At 50.3% G+C, this 16629-nt stretch overlaps 20 non-coding genes across 20 annotated transcripts; all 20 read left to right on the top strand.

The window, feature by feature from the left end:
- Nucleotides 1-551: 551 nt before the first annotated feature.
- Nucleotides 552-658, top strand: LOC137190327 (U6 spliceosomal RNA). Its single transcript, XR_010930154.1, has one exon. It is a non-coding gene; the product is annotated as a U6 spliceosomal RNA (small nuclear RNA).
- Nucleotides 659-1043: 385 nt separating this feature from the next.
- On the top strand, nucleotides 1044-1159 carry LOC137190279 (U5 spliceosomal RNA). Its single transcript, XR_010930109.1, has one exon. It is a non-coding gene; the product is annotated as a U5 spliceosomal RNA (small nuclear RNA).
- An 819-nt stretch (nucleotides 1160-1978) lies between these two features.
- LOC137189986 (U2 spliceosomal RNA) lies at nucleotides 1979-2169 on the top strand. The gene has a single exon (XR_010929826.1). It is a non-coding gene; the product is annotated as a U2 spliceosomal RNA (small nuclear RNA).
- Nucleotides 2170-3025: 856 nt separating this feature from the next.
- On the top strand, nucleotides 3026-3132 carry LOC137190326 (U6 spliceosomal RNA). The gene has a single exon (XR_010930153.1). It is a non-coding gene; the product is annotated as a U6 spliceosomal RNA (small nuclear RNA).
- A 385-nt stretch (nucleotides 3133-3517) lies between these two features.
- On the top strand, nucleotides 3518-3633 carry LOC137190278 (U5 spliceosomal RNA). Its single transcript, XR_010930108.1, has one exon. It is a non-coding gene; the product is annotated as a U5 spliceosomal RNA (small nuclear RNA).
- Nucleotides 3634-4452: 819 nt separating this feature from the next.
- LOC137189981 (U2 spliceosomal RNA) lies at nucleotides 4453-4643 on the top strand. The gene has a single exon (XR_010929822.1). It is a non-coding gene; the product is annotated as a U2 spliceosomal RNA (small nuclear RNA).
- Nucleotides 4644-5499: 856 nt separating this feature from the next.
- LOC137190325 (U6 spliceosomal RNA) lies at nucleotides 5500-5606 on the top strand. Its single transcript, XR_010930152.1, has one exon. It is a non-coding gene; the product is annotated as a U6 spliceosomal RNA (small nuclear RNA).
- Nucleotides 5607-5991: 385 nt separating this feature from the next.
- Nucleotides 5992-6107, top strand: LOC137190155 (U5 spliceosomal RNA). Its single transcript, XR_010929987.1, has one exon. It is a non-coding gene; the product is annotated as a U5 spliceosomal RNA (small nuclear RNA).
- An 823-nt stretch (nucleotides 6108-6930) lies between these two features.
- Nucleotides 6931-7122, top strand: LOC137190026 (U2 spliceosomal RNA). Its single transcript, XR_010929865.1, has one exon. It is a non-coding gene; the product is annotated as a U2 spliceosomal RNA (small nuclear RNA).
- Nucleotides 7123-7978: 856 nt separating this feature from the next.
- Nucleotides 7979-8085, top strand: LOC137190323 (U6 spliceosomal RNA). Its single transcript, XR_010930150.1, has one exon. It is a non-coding gene; the product is annotated as a U6 spliceosomal RNA (small nuclear RNA).
- A 385-nt stretch (nucleotides 8086-8470) lies between these two features.
- Nucleotides 8471-8586, top strand: LOC137190154 (U5 spliceosomal RNA). The gene has a single exon (XR_010929986.1). It is a non-coding gene; the product is annotated as a U5 spliceosomal RNA (small nuclear RNA).
- An 823-nt stretch (nucleotides 8587-9409) lies between these two features.
- On the top strand, nucleotides 9410-9601 carry LOC137190018 (U2 spliceosomal RNA). Its single transcript, XR_010929857.1, has one exon. It is a non-coding gene; the product is annotated as a U2 spliceosomal RNA (small nuclear RNA).
- Nucleotides 9602-10457: 856 nt separating this feature from the next.
- LOC137190322 (U6 spliceosomal RNA) lies at nucleotides 10458-10564 on the top strand. The gene has a single exon (XR_010930149.1). It is a non-coding gene; the product is annotated as a U6 spliceosomal RNA (small nuclear RNA).
- A 385-nt stretch (nucleotides 10565-10949) lies between these two features.
- LOC137190276 (U5 spliceosomal RNA) lies at nucleotides 10950-11065 on the top strand. The gene has a single exon (XR_010930106.1). It is a non-coding gene; the product is annotated as a U5 spliceosomal RNA (small nuclear RNA).
- Nucleotides 11066-11884: 819 nt separating this feature from the next.
- On the top strand, nucleotides 11885-12075 carry LOC137189985 (U2 spliceosomal RNA). The gene has a single exon (XR_010929825.1). It is a non-coding gene; the product is annotated as a U2 spliceosomal RNA (small nuclear RNA).
- Nucleotides 12076-12928: 853 nt separating this feature from the next.
- LOC137190321 (U6 spliceosomal RNA) lies at nucleotides 12929-13035 on the top strand. The gene has a single exon (XR_010930148.1). It is a non-coding gene; the product is annotated as a U6 spliceosomal RNA (small nuclear RNA).
- A 385-nt stretch (nucleotides 13036-13420) lies between these two features.
- LOC137190153 (U5 spliceosomal RNA) lies at nucleotides 13421-13536 on the top strand. Its single transcript, XR_010929984.1, has one exon. It is a non-coding gene; the product is annotated as a U5 spliceosomal RNA (small nuclear RNA).
- An 819-nt stretch (nucleotides 13537-14355) lies between these two features.
- LOC137190025 (U2 spliceosomal RNA) lies at nucleotides 14356-14547 on the top strand. The gene has a single exon (XR_010929864.1). It is a non-coding gene; the product is annotated as a U2 spliceosomal RNA (small nuclear RNA).
- An 856-nt stretch (nucleotides 14548-15403) lies between these two features.
- On the top strand, nucleotides 15404-15510 carry LOC137190320 (U6 spliceosomal RNA). Its single transcript, XR_010930147.1, has one exon. It is a non-coding gene; the product is annotated as a U6 spliceosomal RNA (small nuclear RNA).
- Nucleotides 15511-15895: 385 nt separating this feature from the next.
- LOC137190152 (U5 spliceosomal RNA) lies at nucleotides 15896-16011 on the top strand. The gene has a single exon (XR_010929983.1). It is a non-coding gene; the product is annotated as a U5 spliceosomal RNA (small nuclear RNA).
- Nucleotides 16012-16629: the final 618 nt, after the last annotated feature.

The following is a 16629-nucleotide window of genomic DNA, read 5'->3' as shown; positions in this document are numbered from 1 at the left end:
TGAAAACCAATCCTCAGCATTGCGGCGGGGTATGTCAATCACAGGTTCCTGCTCTCTGACAAAGTTTCTTGCCGGTTACATGTAGAAAATATATTGTGCATACCGAACGCGACATTCTCAAGAATGTCGTCGGCTCGGCCTTACCCGAAAAATGGCCTGGAGTAAAACTTTGACCCAATGGGCCATCTAGTCCGGCACCCCCTGCTGGCTTTCAGAGAAGGGCGACAACCAAGGTCGGACACACGCCAAGTGCTCAGCCTGTCGATTTTGTTTGTGTAGCACGATATCACCAATTTTTTAAGAGGTTTGGCATGAAGAACTCTGCGCAGTGTGGCTTCCTGTCATGCGTGATAGGAGTGGATGCTTAGCTTTGGGGCCCAAATGAAGCCTCCTGCGTGACAGACAAATTGTGCGTGGCCCCCTCATTTGGCATGAGGCCATTTCTGGCCTTACCCACTTTGTGATTTTCACAAGTCCTCCAGACTGCACCGCGGTCAAGGGGCCATTCTGCCCACGGGGTAGTAAAAGGGAAGCAGCGCCTGAGGACTTGTGTGCTTGCTACGGCAGCACGTATGAAAAATTGGATTCGATACAGAGAAGATTAGCATGGCCCCTGCGAAAGGATGACACGCAAAATCGTGAAGCGTTTCCACATTTTGATCCGCTTCTGATGTCTCCTGCTCCTCTCGAGCGCCTGAGGGGGACGGTAGTACTTTGGCTGCATTTCCTGGTCTTCTTTGTCGCGTTTGACCTCGTGGCTAGGCAGCTTCCTAGTACTGGTTATCTGGGTGGCCGATGTTAGGCTCGGGGAGGCCAGCTAAGGAAAATATGTCCCCGGCATGCAGAACCTGCTTCGTAGTACAGGCCCCAGAAGGTCTAGTGGCAACGACGTGACAGACGAGCAATCCCGGCGCCCAAAACTCCCTGAAGCGCAGCGCGGGGTAGGGGAATGGGTGTGGCCCGGGAGGCGAGTGAGGCTCACCGTGAAGGTTGTGGCTGGGACGACTGGGCTCCTTGGGCTGCTGTCGAGGAGCGGGCCGTACTTACTCTGGTTTCTCTTCATGACGTACAAGTCTTTCGCCTTTTACTAAAGACTTCCGTGGAGAGGAACACCCACGAGTTAAATCTATTTTTGGCAGGCTTTGCAGTTTGGCAGAGCCTCGTGTGTTTGTGAAAAGCAAAAACAGCTGTCCATAACAAGATGCGTGGGAGCACCGATCCTTGTCACCGCTGCTACTCAGTTCATTGGCCCGCTTCACCCCAACGTTTAAGTCCACGGCCAAAGGTTTTCTAAAGGTATCACCTTCGACCAGTATACGACGCTTGACCGTCCCGTTAATGAGCTTGTCCAGTCCTGTTTTTCTCAGTTAAGAAATATTGCAAAAATAAGGCCTATATTGTCCCCCGTTGTTCTTGAACAATGAATCCACGCGTTCATTTTCTCCCGGTTAGGCTACTGTAACTCCCTCTACACCTGCCTCGGTCAGTCTTCTTTAAAACGTTTACAGTTAATCCAAAATACAGCAGCTAGACTTCTAACCAGAACTAGCCGTAGGTCCCACATTAACCCTGTTGTGGGGCGTCCCTCCCTCAAAGACGCCTCAAAGGCCATTGACGTCCGCAAGCCTTTCTACATACCTCCCTTCTTCTTCCCGTGTCCTGTTTTATTTCATTTTGGTTGATTTCTCTCTGTGTGGTGTTTGTCTGTTTTATTAATCCATCTGTTTCGATTTTGCACGTGTATGTGTCTGTAAAGCACGTTGTGACTGTGTGTTTTAAAAAGTGCTGTATGAACAAAAGCTCACTTACTTACTTATTTACTTACTTACTTACTTACTTACTTACTTACCTACTTACCAAGGAGCTCCTGGGCGGAGCTGCCAAGCGGCAGTCGTTCTTGCGGTCGTTTGAAACGACTGCACCACGACGAGCCAGAACTGTGCAGGAGGTGGGGCGGGGCAGCAAACAGCAAGGGTTCATCGCTTCTCTGCCTTTTGGCTAAGATCAAGTGTAGTATCTGTTCTTATCAGTTTAATATCTGATACGTCCTCTATAAGGGGACAACATATTAAAAGGATTTTTTGCACTTGGAGTTGAAAAAGGGGCTTGCTCCGTTCACTCCACGCATCGACCCGGCATTGCAGTGCCGCTGGGAACGGTGCACCCTTCTCTCTGCTTTGTGGAATGCCAATTACTCAGAAGAAATGCAGCAGCCTCCTCAGTCTGCCCGTCTCAGATGGCTGCATGTCAGCCATGACAACTGGGGCAAAAGTGCGGCGTGCAACGTAGAGTGACACAGAGTGAGATTTGCACCTCTGATTTGATTAGCAGACAAACATGACAGAGTGGGAACGTTGCCGTATTGCAAAGAGCTGCGAAATACACGTCGAATCTGCACAGCATTTTCCCTGCGTTTGTCCTCACTGGAGTGTCTGCGGCCACCTGCCTACTTTTGTTGTCTGGTAGCCCGCGTCTGAAAACCAATCCTCAGCATTGCGGCGGGGTATGTCAATCACAGGTTCCTGCTCTCTGACAAAGTTTCTTGCCGGTTACATGTAGAAAATATATTGTGCATACCGAACGCGACATTCTCAAGAATTTCGTCGGCTCGGCCTTACCCGAAAAAGGGCCTGGAGTAAAACTTTGACCCAATGGGCCATCTAGTCCGGCACCCCCTGCTGGCTTTCAGAGAAGGGCGACAACCAAGGTCGGACACACGCCAAGTGCTCAGCCTGTCGATTTTGTTTGTGTAGCACGATATCACCAATTTTTTAAGAGGTTTGGCATGAAGAACTCTGCGCAGTGTGGCTTCCTGTCATGCGTGATAGGAGTGGATGCTTAGCTTTGGGGCCCAAATGAAGCCTCCTGCGTGACAGACAAATTGTGCGTGGCCCCCTCATTTGGCATGAGGCCATTTCTGGCCTTACCCACTTTGTGATTTTCACAAGTCCTCCAGACTGCACCGCGGTCAAGGGGCCATTCTGCCCACGGGGTAGTAAAAGGGAAGCAGCGCCTGAGGACTTGTGTGCTTGCTACGGCAGCACGTATGAAAAATTGGATTCGATACAGAGAAGATTAGCATGGCCCCTGCGAAAGGATGACACGCAAAATCGTGAAGCGTTTCCACATTTTGATCCGCTTCTGATGTCTCCTGCTCCTCTCGAGCGCCTGAGGGGGACGGTAGTACTTTGGCTGCATTTCCTGGTCTTCTTTGTCGCGTTTGACCTCGTGGCTAGGCAGCTTCCTAGTACTGGTTATCTGGGTGGCCGATGTTAGGCTCGGGGAGGCCAGCTAAGGAAAATATGTCCCCGGCATGCAGAACCTGCTTCGTAGTACAGGCCCCAGAAGGTCTAGTGGCAACGACGTGACAGACGAGCAATCCCGGCGCCCAAAACTCCCTGAAGCGCAGCGCGGGGTAGGGGAATGGGTGTGGCCCGGGAGGCGAGTGAGGCTCACCGTGAAGGTTGTGGCTGGGACGACTGGGCTCCTTGGGCTGCTGTCGAGGAGCGGGCCGTACTTACTCTGGTTTCTCTTCATGACGTACAAGTCTTTCGCCTTTTACTAAAGACTTCCGTGGAGAGGAACACCCACGAGTTAAATCTATTTTTGGCAGGCTTTGCAGTTTGGCAGAGCCTCGTGTGTTTGTGAAAAGCAAAAACAGCTGTCCATAACAAGATGCGTGGGAGCACCGATCCTTGTCACCGCTGCTACTCAGTTCATTGGCCCGCTTCACCCCAACGTTTAAGTCCACGGCCAAAGGTTTTCTAAAGGTATCACCTTCGACCAGTATACGACGCTTGACCGTCCCGTTAATGAGCTTGTCCAGTCCTGTTTTTCTCAGTTAAGAAATATTGCAAAAATAAGGCCTATATTGTCCCCCGTTGTTCTTGAACAATGAATCCACGCGTTCATTTTCTCCCGGTTAGGCTACTGTAACTCCCTCTACACCTGCCTCGGTCAGTCTTCTTTAAAACATTTACAGTTAATCCAAAATACAGCAGCTAGACTTCTAACCAGAACTAGCCGTAGGTCCCACATTAACCCTGTTGTGGGGCATCCCTCCCTCAAAGACGCCTCAAAGGCCATTGACGTCCGCAAGCCTTTCTACATACCTCCCTTCTTCTTCCCGTGTCCTGTTTTATTTCATTTTGGTTGATTTCTCTCTGTGTGGTGTTTGTCTGTTTTATTAATCCATCTGTTTCGATTTTGCACGTGTATGTGTCTGTAAAGCACGTTGTGACTGTGTGTTTTAAAAAGTGCTGTATGAACAAAAGCTCACTTACTTACTTATTTACTTACTTACTTACTTACTTACTTACTTACCTACTTACCAAGGAGCTCCTGGGCGGAGCTGCCAAGCGGCAGTCGTTCTTGCGGTCGTTTGAAACGACTGCACCACGACGAGCCAGAACTGTGCAGGAGGTGGGGCGGGGCAGCAAACAGCAAGGGTTCATCGCTTCTTGGCCTTTTGGCTAAGATCAAGTGTAGTATCTGTTCTTATCAGTTTAATATCTGATACGTCCTCTATAAGGGGACAACATATTAAAAGGATTTTTTGCACTTGGAGTTGAAAAAGGGGCTTGCTCCGTTCACTCCACGCATCGACCCGGCATTGCAGTGCCGCTGGGAACGGTGCACCCTTCTCTCTGCTTTGTGGAATGCCAATTACTCAGAAGAAATGCAGCAGCCTCCTCAGTCTGCCCGTCTCAGATGGCTGCATGTCAGCCATGACAACTGGGGCAAAAGTGCGGCGTGCAACGTAGAGTGACACAGAGTGAGATTTGCACCTCTGATTTGATTAGCAGACAAACATGACAGAGTGGGAACGTTGCCGTATTGCAAAGAGCTGCGAAATACACGTCGAATCTGCACAGCATTTTCCCTGCGTTTGTCCTCACTGGAGTGTCTGCGGCCACCTGCCTACTTTTGTTGTCTGGTAGCCCGCGTCTGAAAACCAATCCTCAGCATTGCGGCGGGGTATGTCAATCACAGGTTCCTGCTCTCTGACAAAGTTTCTTGCCGGTTACATGTAGAAAATATATTGTGCATACCGAACGCGACATTCTCAAGAATGTCGTCGGCTCGGCCTTACCCGAAAAATGGCCTGGAGTAAAACTTTGACCCAATGGGCCATCTAGTCCGGCACCCCCTGCTGGCTTTCAGAGAAGGGCGACAACCAAGGTCGGACACACGCCAAGTGCTCAGCCTGTCGATTTTGTTTGTGTAGCACGATATCACCAATTTTTTAAGAGGTTTGGCATGAAGAACTCTGCGCAGTGTGGCTTCCTGTCATGCGTGATAGGAGTGGATGCTTAGCTTTGGGGCCCAAATGAAGCCTCCTGCGTGACAGACAAATTGTGCGTGGCCCCCTCATTTGGCATGAGGCCATTTCTGGCCTTACCCACTTTGTGATTTTCACAAGTCCTCCAGACTGCACCGCGGTCAAGGGGCCATTCTGCCCACGGGGTAGTAAAAGGGAAGCAGCGCCTGAGGACTTGTGTGCTTGCTACGGCAGCACGTATGAAAAATTGGATTCGATACAGAGAAGATTAGCATGGCCCCTGCGAAAGGATGACACGCAAAATCGTGAAGCGTTTCCACATTTTGATCCGCTTCTGATGTCTCCTGCTCCTCTCGAGCGCCTGAGGGGGGCGGTAGTACTTTGGCTGCATTTCCTGGTCTTCTTTGTCGCGTTTGACCTCGTGGCTAGGCAGCTTCCTAGTACTGGTTATCTGGGTGGCCGATGTTAGGCTCGGGGAGGCCAGCTAAGGAAAATATGTCCCCGGCATGCAGAACCTGCTTCGTAGTACAGGCCCCAGAAGGTCTAGTGGCAACGACGTGACAGACGAGCAATCCCGGCGCCCAAAACTCCCTGAAGCGCAGCGCGGGGTAGGGGAATGGGTGTGGCCCGGGAGGCGAGTGAGGCTCACCGTGAAGGTTGTGGCTGGGACGACTGGGCTCCTTGGGCTGCTGTCGAGGAGCGGGCCGTACTTACTCTGGTTTCTCTTCATAACGTACAAGTCTTTCGCCTTTTACTAAAGACTTCCGTGGAGAGGAACACCCACGAGTTAAATCTATTTTTGGCAGGCTTTGCAGTTTGGCAGAGCCTCGTGTGTTTGTGAAAAGCAAAAACAGCTGTCCATAACAAGATGCGTGGGAGCACCGATCCTTGTCACCGCTGCTACTCAGTTCATTGGCCCGCTTCACCCCAACGTTTAAGTCCACGGCCAAAGGTCTTCTAAAGGTATCACCTTCGACCAGTATACGACGCTTGACCGTCCCGTTAATGAGCTTGTCCAGTCCTGTTTTCCTCAGTTAAGAAATATTGCAAAAATAAGGCCTATATTGTCCCCCGTTGTTCTTGAACAATGAATCCACGCGTTCATTTTCTCCCGGTTAGGCTACTGTAACTCCCTCTACACCTGCCTCGGTCAGTCTTCTTTAAAACGTTTACAGTTAATCCAAAATACAGCAGCTAGACTTCTAACCAGAACTAGCCGTAGGTCCCACATTAACCCTGTTGTGGGGCGTCCCTCCCTCAAAGACGCCTCAAAGGCCATTGACGTCCGCAAGCCTTTCTACATACCTCCCTTCTTCTTCCCGTGTCCTGTTTTATTTCATTTTGGTTGATTTCTCTCTGTGTGGTGTTTGTCTGTTTTATTAATCCATCTGTTTCGATTTTGCACGTGTATGTGTCTGTAAAGCACGTTGTGACTGTGTGTTTTAAAAAGTGCTGTATGAACAAAAGCTCACTTACTTACTTATTTACTTACTTACTTACTTACTTACTTACTTACTTACCTACTTACCAAGGAGCTCCTGGGCGGAGCTGCCAAGCGGCAGTCGTTCTTGCGGTCGTTTGAAACGACTGCACCACGACGAGCCAGAACTGTGCAGGAGGTGGGGCGGGGCAGCAAACAGCAAGGGTTCATCGCTTCTCGGCCTTTTGGCTAAGATCAAGTGTAGTATCTGTTCTTATCAGTTTAATATCTGATACGTCCTCTATAAGGGGACAACATGTTAAAAGGATTTTTTTGCACTTGGAGTTGAAAAAGGGGCTTGCTCCGTTCACTCCACGCATCGACCCGGCATTGCAGTGCCGCTGGGAACGGTGCACCCTTCTCTCTGCTTTGTGGAATGCCAATTACTCAGAAGAAATGCAGCAGCCTCCTCAGTCTGCCCGTCTCAGATGGCTGCATGTCAGCCATGACAACTGGGGCAAAAGTGCGGCGTGCAACGTAGAGTGACACAGAGTGAGATTTGCACCTCTGATTTGATTAGCAGACAAACATGACAGAGTGGGAACGTTGCCGTATTGCAAAGAGCTGCGAAATACACGTTGAATCTGCACAGCATTTTCCCTGCGTTTGTCCTCACTGGAGTGTCTGCGGCCACCTGCCTACTTTTGTTGTCTGGTAGCCCGCGTCTGAAAACCAATCCTCAGCATTGCGGCGGGGTATGTCAATCACAGGTTCCTGCTCTCTGACAAAGTTTCTTGCCGGTTACATGTAGAAAATATATTGTGCATACCGAACGCGACATTCTCAAGAATTTCGTCGGCTCGGCCTTACCCGAAAAAGGGCCTGGAGTAAAACTTTGACCCAATGGGCCATCTAGTCCGGCACCCCCTGCTGGCTTTCAGAGAAGGGCGACAACCAAGGTCGGACACACGCCAAGTGCTCAGCCTGTCGATTTTGTTTGTGTAGCACGATATCACCAATTTTTTAAGAGGTTTGGCATGAAGAACTCTGCGCAGTGTGGCTTCCTGTCATGCGTGATAGGAGTGGATGCTTAGCTTTGGGGCCCAAATGAAGCCTCCTGCGTGACAGACAAATTGTGCGTGGCCCCCTCATTTGGCATGAGGCCATTTCTGGCCTTACCCACTTTGTGATTTTCACAAGTCCTCCAGACTGCACCGCGGTCAAGGGGCCATTCTGCCCACGGGGTAGTAAAGGGGAAGCAGCGCCTGAGGACTTGTGTGCTTGCTACGGCAGCACGTATGAAAAATTGGATTCGATACAGAGAAGATTAGCATGGCCCCTGCGAAAGGATGACACGCAAAATCGTGAAGCGTTTCCACATTTTGATCCGCTTCTGATGTCTCCTGCTCCTCTCGAGCGCCTGAGGGGGACGGTAGTACTTTGGCTGTATTTCCTGGTCTTCTTTGTCGCGTTTGACCTCGTGGCTAGGCAGCTTCCTAGTACTGGTTATCTGGGTGGCCGATGTTAGGCTCGGGGAGGCCAGCTAAGGAAAATATGTCCCCGGCATGCAGAACCTGCTTCGTAGTACAGGCCCCAGAAGGTCTAGTGGCAACGACGTGACAGACGAGCAATCCCGGCGCCCAAAACTCCCTGAAGCGCAGCGCGGGGTAGGGGAATGGGTGTGGCCCGGGAGGCGAGTGAGGCTCACCGTGAAGGTTGTGGCTGGGACGACTGGGCTCCTTGGGCTGCTGTCGAGGAGCGGGCCGTACTTACTCTGGTTTCTCTTCATAACGTACAAGTCTTTCGCCTTTTACTAAAGACTTCCGTGGAGAGGAACACCCACGAGTTAAATCTATTTTTGGCAGGCTTTGCAGTTTGGCAGAGCCTCGTGTGTTTGTGAAAAGCAAAAACAGCTGTCCATAACAAGATGCGTGGGAGCACCGATCCTTGTCACCGCTGCTACTCAGTTCATTGGCCCGCTTCACCCCAACGTTTAAGTCCACGGCCAAAGGTCTTCTAAAGGTATCACCTTCGACCAGTATACGACGCTTGACCGTCCCGTTAATGAGCTTGTCCAGTTCTGTTTTCCTCAGTTAAGAAATATTGCAAAAATAAGGCCTATATTGTCCCCTGTTGTTCTTGAACAATGAATCCACGCGTTCATTTTCTCCCGGTTAGGCTACTGTAACTCCCTCTACACCTGCCTCGGTCAGTCTTCTTTAAAACGTTTACAGTTAATCCAAAATACAGCAGCTAGACTTCTAACCAGAACTAGCCGTAGGTCCCACATTAACCCTGTTGTGGGGCGTCCCTCCCTCAAAGACGCCTCAAAGGCCATTGACGTCCGCAAGCCTTTCTACATACCTCCCTTCTTCTTTCCGTGTCCTGTTTTATTTCATTTTGGTTGATTTCTCTCTGTGTGGTGTTTGTCTGTTTTATTAATCCATCTGTTTCGATTTTGCACGTGTATGTGTCTGTAAAGCACGTTGTGACTGTGTGTTTTAAAAAGTGCTGTATGAACAAAAGCTCACTTACTTACTTATTTACTTACTTACTTACTTACTTACTTACTTACTTACCTACTTACCAAGGAGCTCCTGGGCGGAGCTGCCAAGCGGCAGTCGTTCTTGCGGTCGTTTGAAACGACTGCACCACGACGAGCCAGAACTGTGCAGGAGGTGGGGCGGGGCAGCAAACAGCAAGGGTTCATCGCTTCTCGGCCTTTTGGCTAAGATCAAGTGTAGTATCTGTTCTTATCAGTTTAATATCTGATATGTCCTCTATAAGGGGACAACATATTAAAAGGATTTTTTTGCACTTGGAGTTGAAAAAGGGGCTTGCTCCGTTCACTCCACGCATCGACCCGGCATTGCAGTGCCGCTGGGAACGGTGCACCCTTCTCTCTGCTTTGTGGAATGCCAATTACTCAGAAGAAATGCAGCAGCCTCCTCAGTCTGCCCGTCTCAGATGGCTGCATGTCAGCCATGACAACTGGGGCAAAAGTGCGGCGTGCAACGTAGAGTGACACAGAGTGAGATTTGCACCTCTGATTTGATCAGCAGACAAACATGACAGAGTGGGAACGTTGCCGTATTGCAAAGAGCTGCGAAATACACGTTGAATCTGCACAGCATTTTCCCTGCGTTTGTCCTCACTGGAGTGTCTGCGGCCACCTGCCTACTTTTGTTGTCTGGTAGCCCGCGTCTGAAAACCAATCCTCAGCATTGCGGCGGGGTATGTCAATCACAGGTTCCTGCTCTCTGACAAAGTTTCTTGCCGGTTACATGTAGAAAATATATTGTGCATACCGAACGCGACATTCTCAAGAATGTCGTCGGCTCGGCCTTACCCGAAAAAGGGCCTGGAGTAAAACTTTGACCCAATGGGCCATCTAGTCCGGCACCCCCTGCTGGCTTTCAGAGAAGGGCGACAACCAAGGTCGGACACACGCCAAGTGCTCAGCCTGTCGATTTTGTTTGTGTAGCACGATATCACCAATTTTTTAAGAGGTTTGGCATGAAGAACTCTGCGCAGTGTGGCTTCCTGTCATGCGTGATAGGAGTGGATGCTTAGCTTTGGGGCCCAAATGAAGCCTCCTGCGTGACAGACAAATTGTGCGTGGCCCCCTCATTTGGCATGAGGCCATTTCTGGCCTTACCCACTTTGTGATTTTCACAAGTCCTCCAGACTGCACCGCGGTCAAGGGGCCATTCTGCCCACGGGGTAGTAAAAGGGAAGCAGCGCCTGAGGACTTGTGTGCTTGCTACGGCAGCACGTATGAAAAATTGGATTCGATACAGAGAAGATTAGCATGGCCCCTGCGAAAGGATGACACGCAAAATCGTGAAGCGTTTCCACATTTTGATCCGCTTCTGATGTCTCCTGCTCCTCTCGAGCGCCTGAGGGGGACGGTAGTACTTTGGCTGCATTTCCTGGTCTTCTTTGTCGCGTTTGACCTCGTGGCTAGGCAGCTTCCTAGTACTGGTTATCTGGGTGGCCGATGTTAGGCTCGGGGAGGCCAGCTAAGGAAAATATGTCCCCGGCATGCAGAACCTGCTTCGTAGTACAGGCCCCAGAAGGTCTAGTGGCAACGACGTGACAGACGAGCAATCCCGGCGCCCAAAACTCCCTGAAGCGCAGCGCGGGGTAGGGGAATGGGTGTGGCCCGGGAGGCGAGTGAGGCTCACCGTGAAGGTTGTGGCTGGGACGACTGGGCTCCTTGGGCTGCTGTCGAGGAGCGGGCCGTACTTACTCTGGTTTCTCTTCATGACGTACAAGTCTTTCGCCTTTTACTAAAGACTTCCGTGGAGAGGAACACCCACGAGTTAAATCTATTTTTGGCAGGCTTTGCAGTTTGGCAGAGCCTCGTGTGTTTGTGAAAAGCAAAAACAGCTGTCCATAACAAGATGCGTGGGAGCACCGATCCTTGTCACCGCTGCTACTCAGTTCATTGGCCCGCTTCACCCCAACGTTTAAGTCCACGGCCAAAGGTTTTCTAAAGGTATCACCTTCGACCAGTATACGACGCTTGACCGTCCCGTTAATGAGCTTGTCCAGTCCTGTTTTTCTCAGTTAAGAAATATTGCAAAAATAAGGCCTATATTGTCCCCCGTTGTTCTTGAACAATGAATCCACGCGTTCATTTTCTCCCGGTTAGGCTACTGTAACTCCCTCTACACCTGCCTCGGTCAGTCTTCTTTAAAACGTTTACAGTTAATCCAAAATACAGCAGCTAGACTTCTAACCAGAACTAGCCGTAGGTCCCACATTAACCCTGTTGTGGGGCATCCCTCCCTCAAAGACGCCTCAAAGGCCATTGACGTCCGCAAGCCTTTCTACATACCTCCCTTCTTCTTCCCGTGTCCTGTTTTATTTCATTTTGGTTGATTTCTCTCTGTGTGGTGTTTGTCTGTTTTATTAATCCATCTGTTTCGATTTTGCACGTGTATGTGTCTGTAAAGCACGTTGTGACTGTGTGTTTTAAAAAGTGCTGTATGAACAAAAGCTCACTTACTTACTTATTTACTTACTTACTTACTTACTTACTTACTTACCTACTTACCAAGGAGCTCCTGGGCGGAGCTGCCAAGCGGCAGTCGTTCTTGCGGTCGTTTGAAACGACTGCACCACGACGAGCCAGAACTGTGCAGGAGGTGGGGCGGGGCAGCAAACAGCAAGGGTTCATCGCTTCTCTGCCTTTTGGCTAAGATCAAGTGTAGTATCTGTTCTTATCAGTTTAATATCTGATACGTCCTCTATAAGGGGACAACATATTAAAAGGATTTTTTGCACTTGGAGTTGAAAAAGGGGCTTGCTCCGTTCACTCCACGCATCGACCCGGCATTGCAGTGCCGCTGGGAACGGTGCACCCTTCTCTCTGCTTTGTGGAATGCCAATTACTCAGAAGAAATGCAGCAGCCTCCTCAGTCTGCCCGTCTCAGATGGCTGCATGTCAGCCATGACAACTGGGGCAAAAGTGCGGCGTGCAACGTAGAGTGACACAGAGTGAGATTTGCACCTCTGATTTGATTAGCAGACAAACATGACAGAGTGGGAACGTTGCCGTATTGCAAAGAGCTGCGAAATACACGTCGAATCTGCACAGCATTTTCCCTGCGTTTGTCCTCACTGGAGTGTCTGCGGCCACCTGCCTACTTTTGTTGTCTGGTAGCCCGCGTCTGAAAACCAATCCTCAGCATTGCGGCGGGGTATGTCAATCACAGGTTCCTGCTCTCTGACAAAGTTTCTTGCCGGTTACATGTAGAAAATATATTGTGCATACCGAACGCAACGCCAAGAATGTCGTCGGCTCGGCCTTACCCGAAAAATGGCCTGGAGTAAAACTTTGACCCAATGGGCCATCTAGTCCGGCACCCCCTGCTGGCTTTCAGAGAAGGGCGACAACCAAGGTCGGACACACGCCAAGTGCTCAGCCTGTCGATTTTGTTTGTGTAGCACGATATCACCAATTTTTTAAGAGGTTTGGCATGAAGAACTCTGCGCAGTGTGGCTTCCTGTCATGCGTGATAGGAGTGGATGCTTAGCTTTGGGGCCCAAATGAAGCCTCCTGCGTGACAGACAAATTGTGCGTGGCCCCCTCATTTGGCATGAGGCCATTTCTGGCCTTACCCACTTTGTGATTTTCACAAGTCCTCCAGACTGCACCGCGGTCAAGGGGCCATTCTGCCCACGGGGTAGTAAAAGGGAAGCAGCGCCTGAGGACTTGTGTGCTTGCTACGGCAGCACGTATGAAAAATTGGATTCGATACAGAGAAGATTAGCATGGCCCCTGCGAAAGGATGACACGCAAAATCGTGAAGCGTTTCCACATTTTGATCCGCTTCTGATGTCTCCTGCTCCTCTCGAGCGCCTGAGGGGGGCGGTAGTACTTTGGCTGCATTTCCTGGTCTTCTTTGTCGCGTTTGACCTCGTGGCTAGGCAGCTTCCTAGTACTGGTTATCTGGGTGGCCGATGTTAGGCTCGGGGAGGCCAGCTAAGGAAAATATGTCCCCGGCATGCAGAACCTGCTTCGTAGTACAGGCCCCAGAAGGTCTAGTGGCAACGACGTGACAGACGAGCAATCCCGGCGCCCAAAACTCCCTGAAGCGCAGCGCGGGGTAGGGGAATGGGTGTGGCCCGGGAGGCGAGTGAGGCTCACCGTGAAGGTTGTGGCTGGGACGACTGGGCTCCTTGGGCTGCTGTCGAGGAGCGGGCCGTACTTACTCTGGTTTCTCTTCATAACGTACAAGTCTTTCGCCTTTTACTAAAGACTTCCGTGGAGAGGAACACCCACGAGTTAAATCTATTTTTGGCAGGCTTTGCAGTTTGGCAGAGCCTCGTGTGTTTGTGAAAAGCAAAAACAGCTGTCCATAACAAGATGCGTGGGAGCACCGATCCTTGTCACCGCTGCTACTCAGTTCATTGGCCCGCTTCACCCCAACGTTTAAGTCCACGGCCAAAGGTCTTCTAAAGGTATCACCTTCGACCAGTATACGACGCTTGACCGTCCCGTTAATGAGCTTGTCCAGTCCTGTTTTCCTCAGTTAAGAAATATTGCAAAAATAAGGCCTATATTGTCCCCCGTTGTTCTTGAACAATGAATCCACGCGTTCATTTTCTCCCGGTTAGGCTACTGTAACTCCCTCTACACCTGCCTCGGTCAGTCTTCTTTAAAACGTTTACAGTTAATCCAAAATACAGCAGCTAGACTTCTAACCAGAACTAGCCGTAGGTCCCACATTAACCCTGTTGTGGGGCGTCCCTCCCTCAAAGACGCCTCAAAGGCCATTGACGTCCGCAAGCCTTTCTACATACCTCCCTTCTTCTTCCCGTGTCCTGTTTTATTTCATTTTGGTTGATTTCTCTCTGTGTGGTGTTTGTCTGTTTTATTAATCCATCTGTTTCGATTTTGCACGTGTATGTGTCTGTAAAGCACGTTGTGACTGTGTGTTTTAAAAAGTGCTGTATGAACAAAAGCTCACTTACTTACTTATTTACTTACTTACTTACTTACTTACTTACTTACCTACTTACCAAGGAGCTCCTGGGCGGAGCTGCCAAGCGGCAGTCGTTCTTGCGGTCGTTTGAAACGACTGCACCACGACGAGCCAGAACTGTGCAGGAGGTGGGGCGGGGCAGCAAACAGCAAGGGTTCATCGCTTCTCGGCCTTTTGGCTAAGATCAAGTGTAGTATCTGTTCTTATCAGTTTAATATCTGATACGTCCTCTATAAGGGGACAACATGTTAAAAGGATTTTTTTGCACTTGGAGTTGAAAAAGGGGCTTGCTCCGTTCACTCCACGCATCGACCCGGCATTGCAGTGCCGCTGGGAACGGTGCACCCTTCTCTCTGCTTTGTGGAATGCCAATTACTCAGAAGAAATGCAGCAGCCTCCTCAGTCTGCCCGTCTCAGATGGCTGCATGTCAGCCATGACAACTGGGGCAAAAGTGCGGCGTGCAACGTAGAGTGACACAGAGTGAGATTTGCACCTCTGATTTGATTAGCAGACAAACATGACAGAGTGGGAACGTTGCCGTATTGCAAAGAGCTGCGAAATACACGTCGAATCTGCACAGCATTTTCCCTGCGTTTGTCCTCACTGGAGTGTCTGCGGCCACCTGCCTACTTTTGTTGTCTGGTAGCCCGCGTCTGAAAACCAATCCTCAGCATTGCGGCGGGGTATGTCAATCACAGGTTCCTGCTCTCTGACAAAGTTTCTTGCCGGTTACATGTAGAAAATATATTGTGCATACCGAACGCGACATTCTCAAGAATTTCGTCGGCTCGGCCTTACCCGAAAAAGGGCCTGGAGTAAAACTTTGACCCAATGGGCCATCTAGTCCGGCACCCCCTGCTGGCTTTCAGAGAAGGGCGACAACCAAGGTCGGACACACGCCAAGTGCTCAGCCTGTCGATTTTGTTTGTGTAGCACGATATCACCAATTTTTTAAGAGGTTTGGCATGAAGAACTCTGCGCAGTGTGGCTTCCTGTCATGCGTGATAGGAGTGGATGCTTAGCTTTGGGGCCCAAATGAAGCCTCCTGCGTGACAGACAAATTGTGCGTGGCCCCCTCATTTGGCATGAGGCCATTTCTGGCCTTACCCACTTTGTGATTTTCACAAGTCCTCCAGACTGCACCGCGGTCAAGGGGCCATTCTGCCCACGGGGTAGTAAAGGGGAAGCAGCGCCTGAGGACTTGTGTGCTTGCTACGGCAGCACGTATGAAAAATTGGATTCGATACAGAGAAGATTAGCATGGCCCCTGCGAAAGGATGACACGCAAAATCGTGAAGCGTTTCCACATTTTGATCCGCTTCTGATGTCTCCTGCTCCTCTCGAGCGCCTGAGGGGGACGGTAGTACTTTGGCTGCATTTCCTGGTCTTCTTTGTCGCGTTTGACCTCGTGGCTAGGCAGCTTCCTAGTACTGGTTATCTGGGTGGCCGATGTTAGGCTCGGGGAGGCCAGCTAAGGAAAATATGTCCCCGGCATGCAGAACCTGCTTCGTAGTACAGGCCCCAGAAGGTCTAGTGGCAACGACGTGACAGACGAGCAATCCCGGCGCCCAAAACTCCCTGAAGCGCAGCGCGGGGTAGGGGAATGGGTGTGGCCCGGGAGGCGAGTGAGGCTCACCGTGAAGGTTGTGGCTGGGACGACTGGGCTCCTTGGGCTGCTGTCGAGGAGCGGGCCGTACTTACTCTGGTTTCTCTTCATAACGTACAAGTCTTTCGCCTTTTACTAAAGACTTCCGTGGAGAGGAACACCCACGAGTTAAATCTATTTTTGGCAGGCTTTGCAGTTTGGCAGAGCCTCGTGTGTTTGTGAAAAGCAAAAACAGCTGTCCATAACAAGATGCGTGGGAGCACCGATCCTTGTCACCGCTGCTACTCAGTTCATTGGCCCGCTTCACCCCAACGTTTAAGTCCACGGCCAAAGGTCTTCTAAAGGTATCACCTTCGACCAGTATACGACGCTTGACCGTCCCGTTAATGAGCTTGTCCAGTCCTGTTTTCCTCAGTTAAGAAATATTGCAAAAATAAGGCCTATATTGTCCCCCGTTGTTCTTGAACAATGAATCCACGCGTTCATTTTCTCCCGGTTAGGCTACTGTAACTCCCTCTACACCTGCCTCGGTCAGTCTTCTTTAAAACGTTTACAGTTAATCCAAAATACAGCAGCTAGACTTCTAACCAGAACTAGCCGTAGGTCCCACATTAACCCTGTTGTGGGGCGTCCCTCCCTCAAAGACGCCTCAAAGGCCATTGACGTCCGCAAGCCTTTCTACATACCTCCCTTCTTCTTCCCGTGTCCTGTTTTATTTCATTTTGGTTGATTTCTCTCTGTGTGGTGTTTGTCTGTTTTATTAATCCATCTGTTTCGATTTTGCACGTGTATGTGTCTGTAAAGCACGTTGTGACTGTGTGTTTT

The sequence above is a fragment of the Thunnus thynnus genome, chromosome 9 (assembly GCF_963924715.1).
Source record: "Thunnus thynnus chromosome 9, fThuThy2.1, whole genome shotgun sequence".
Taxonomy (NCBI): domain Eukaryota; kingdom Metazoa; phylum Chordata; class Actinopteri; order Scombriformes; family Scombridae; genus Thunnus; species Thunnus thynnus.
Note: the sequence above shows the minus strand (reverse complement) of the source record. Positions and strands in the feature narration are given on the sequence as shown.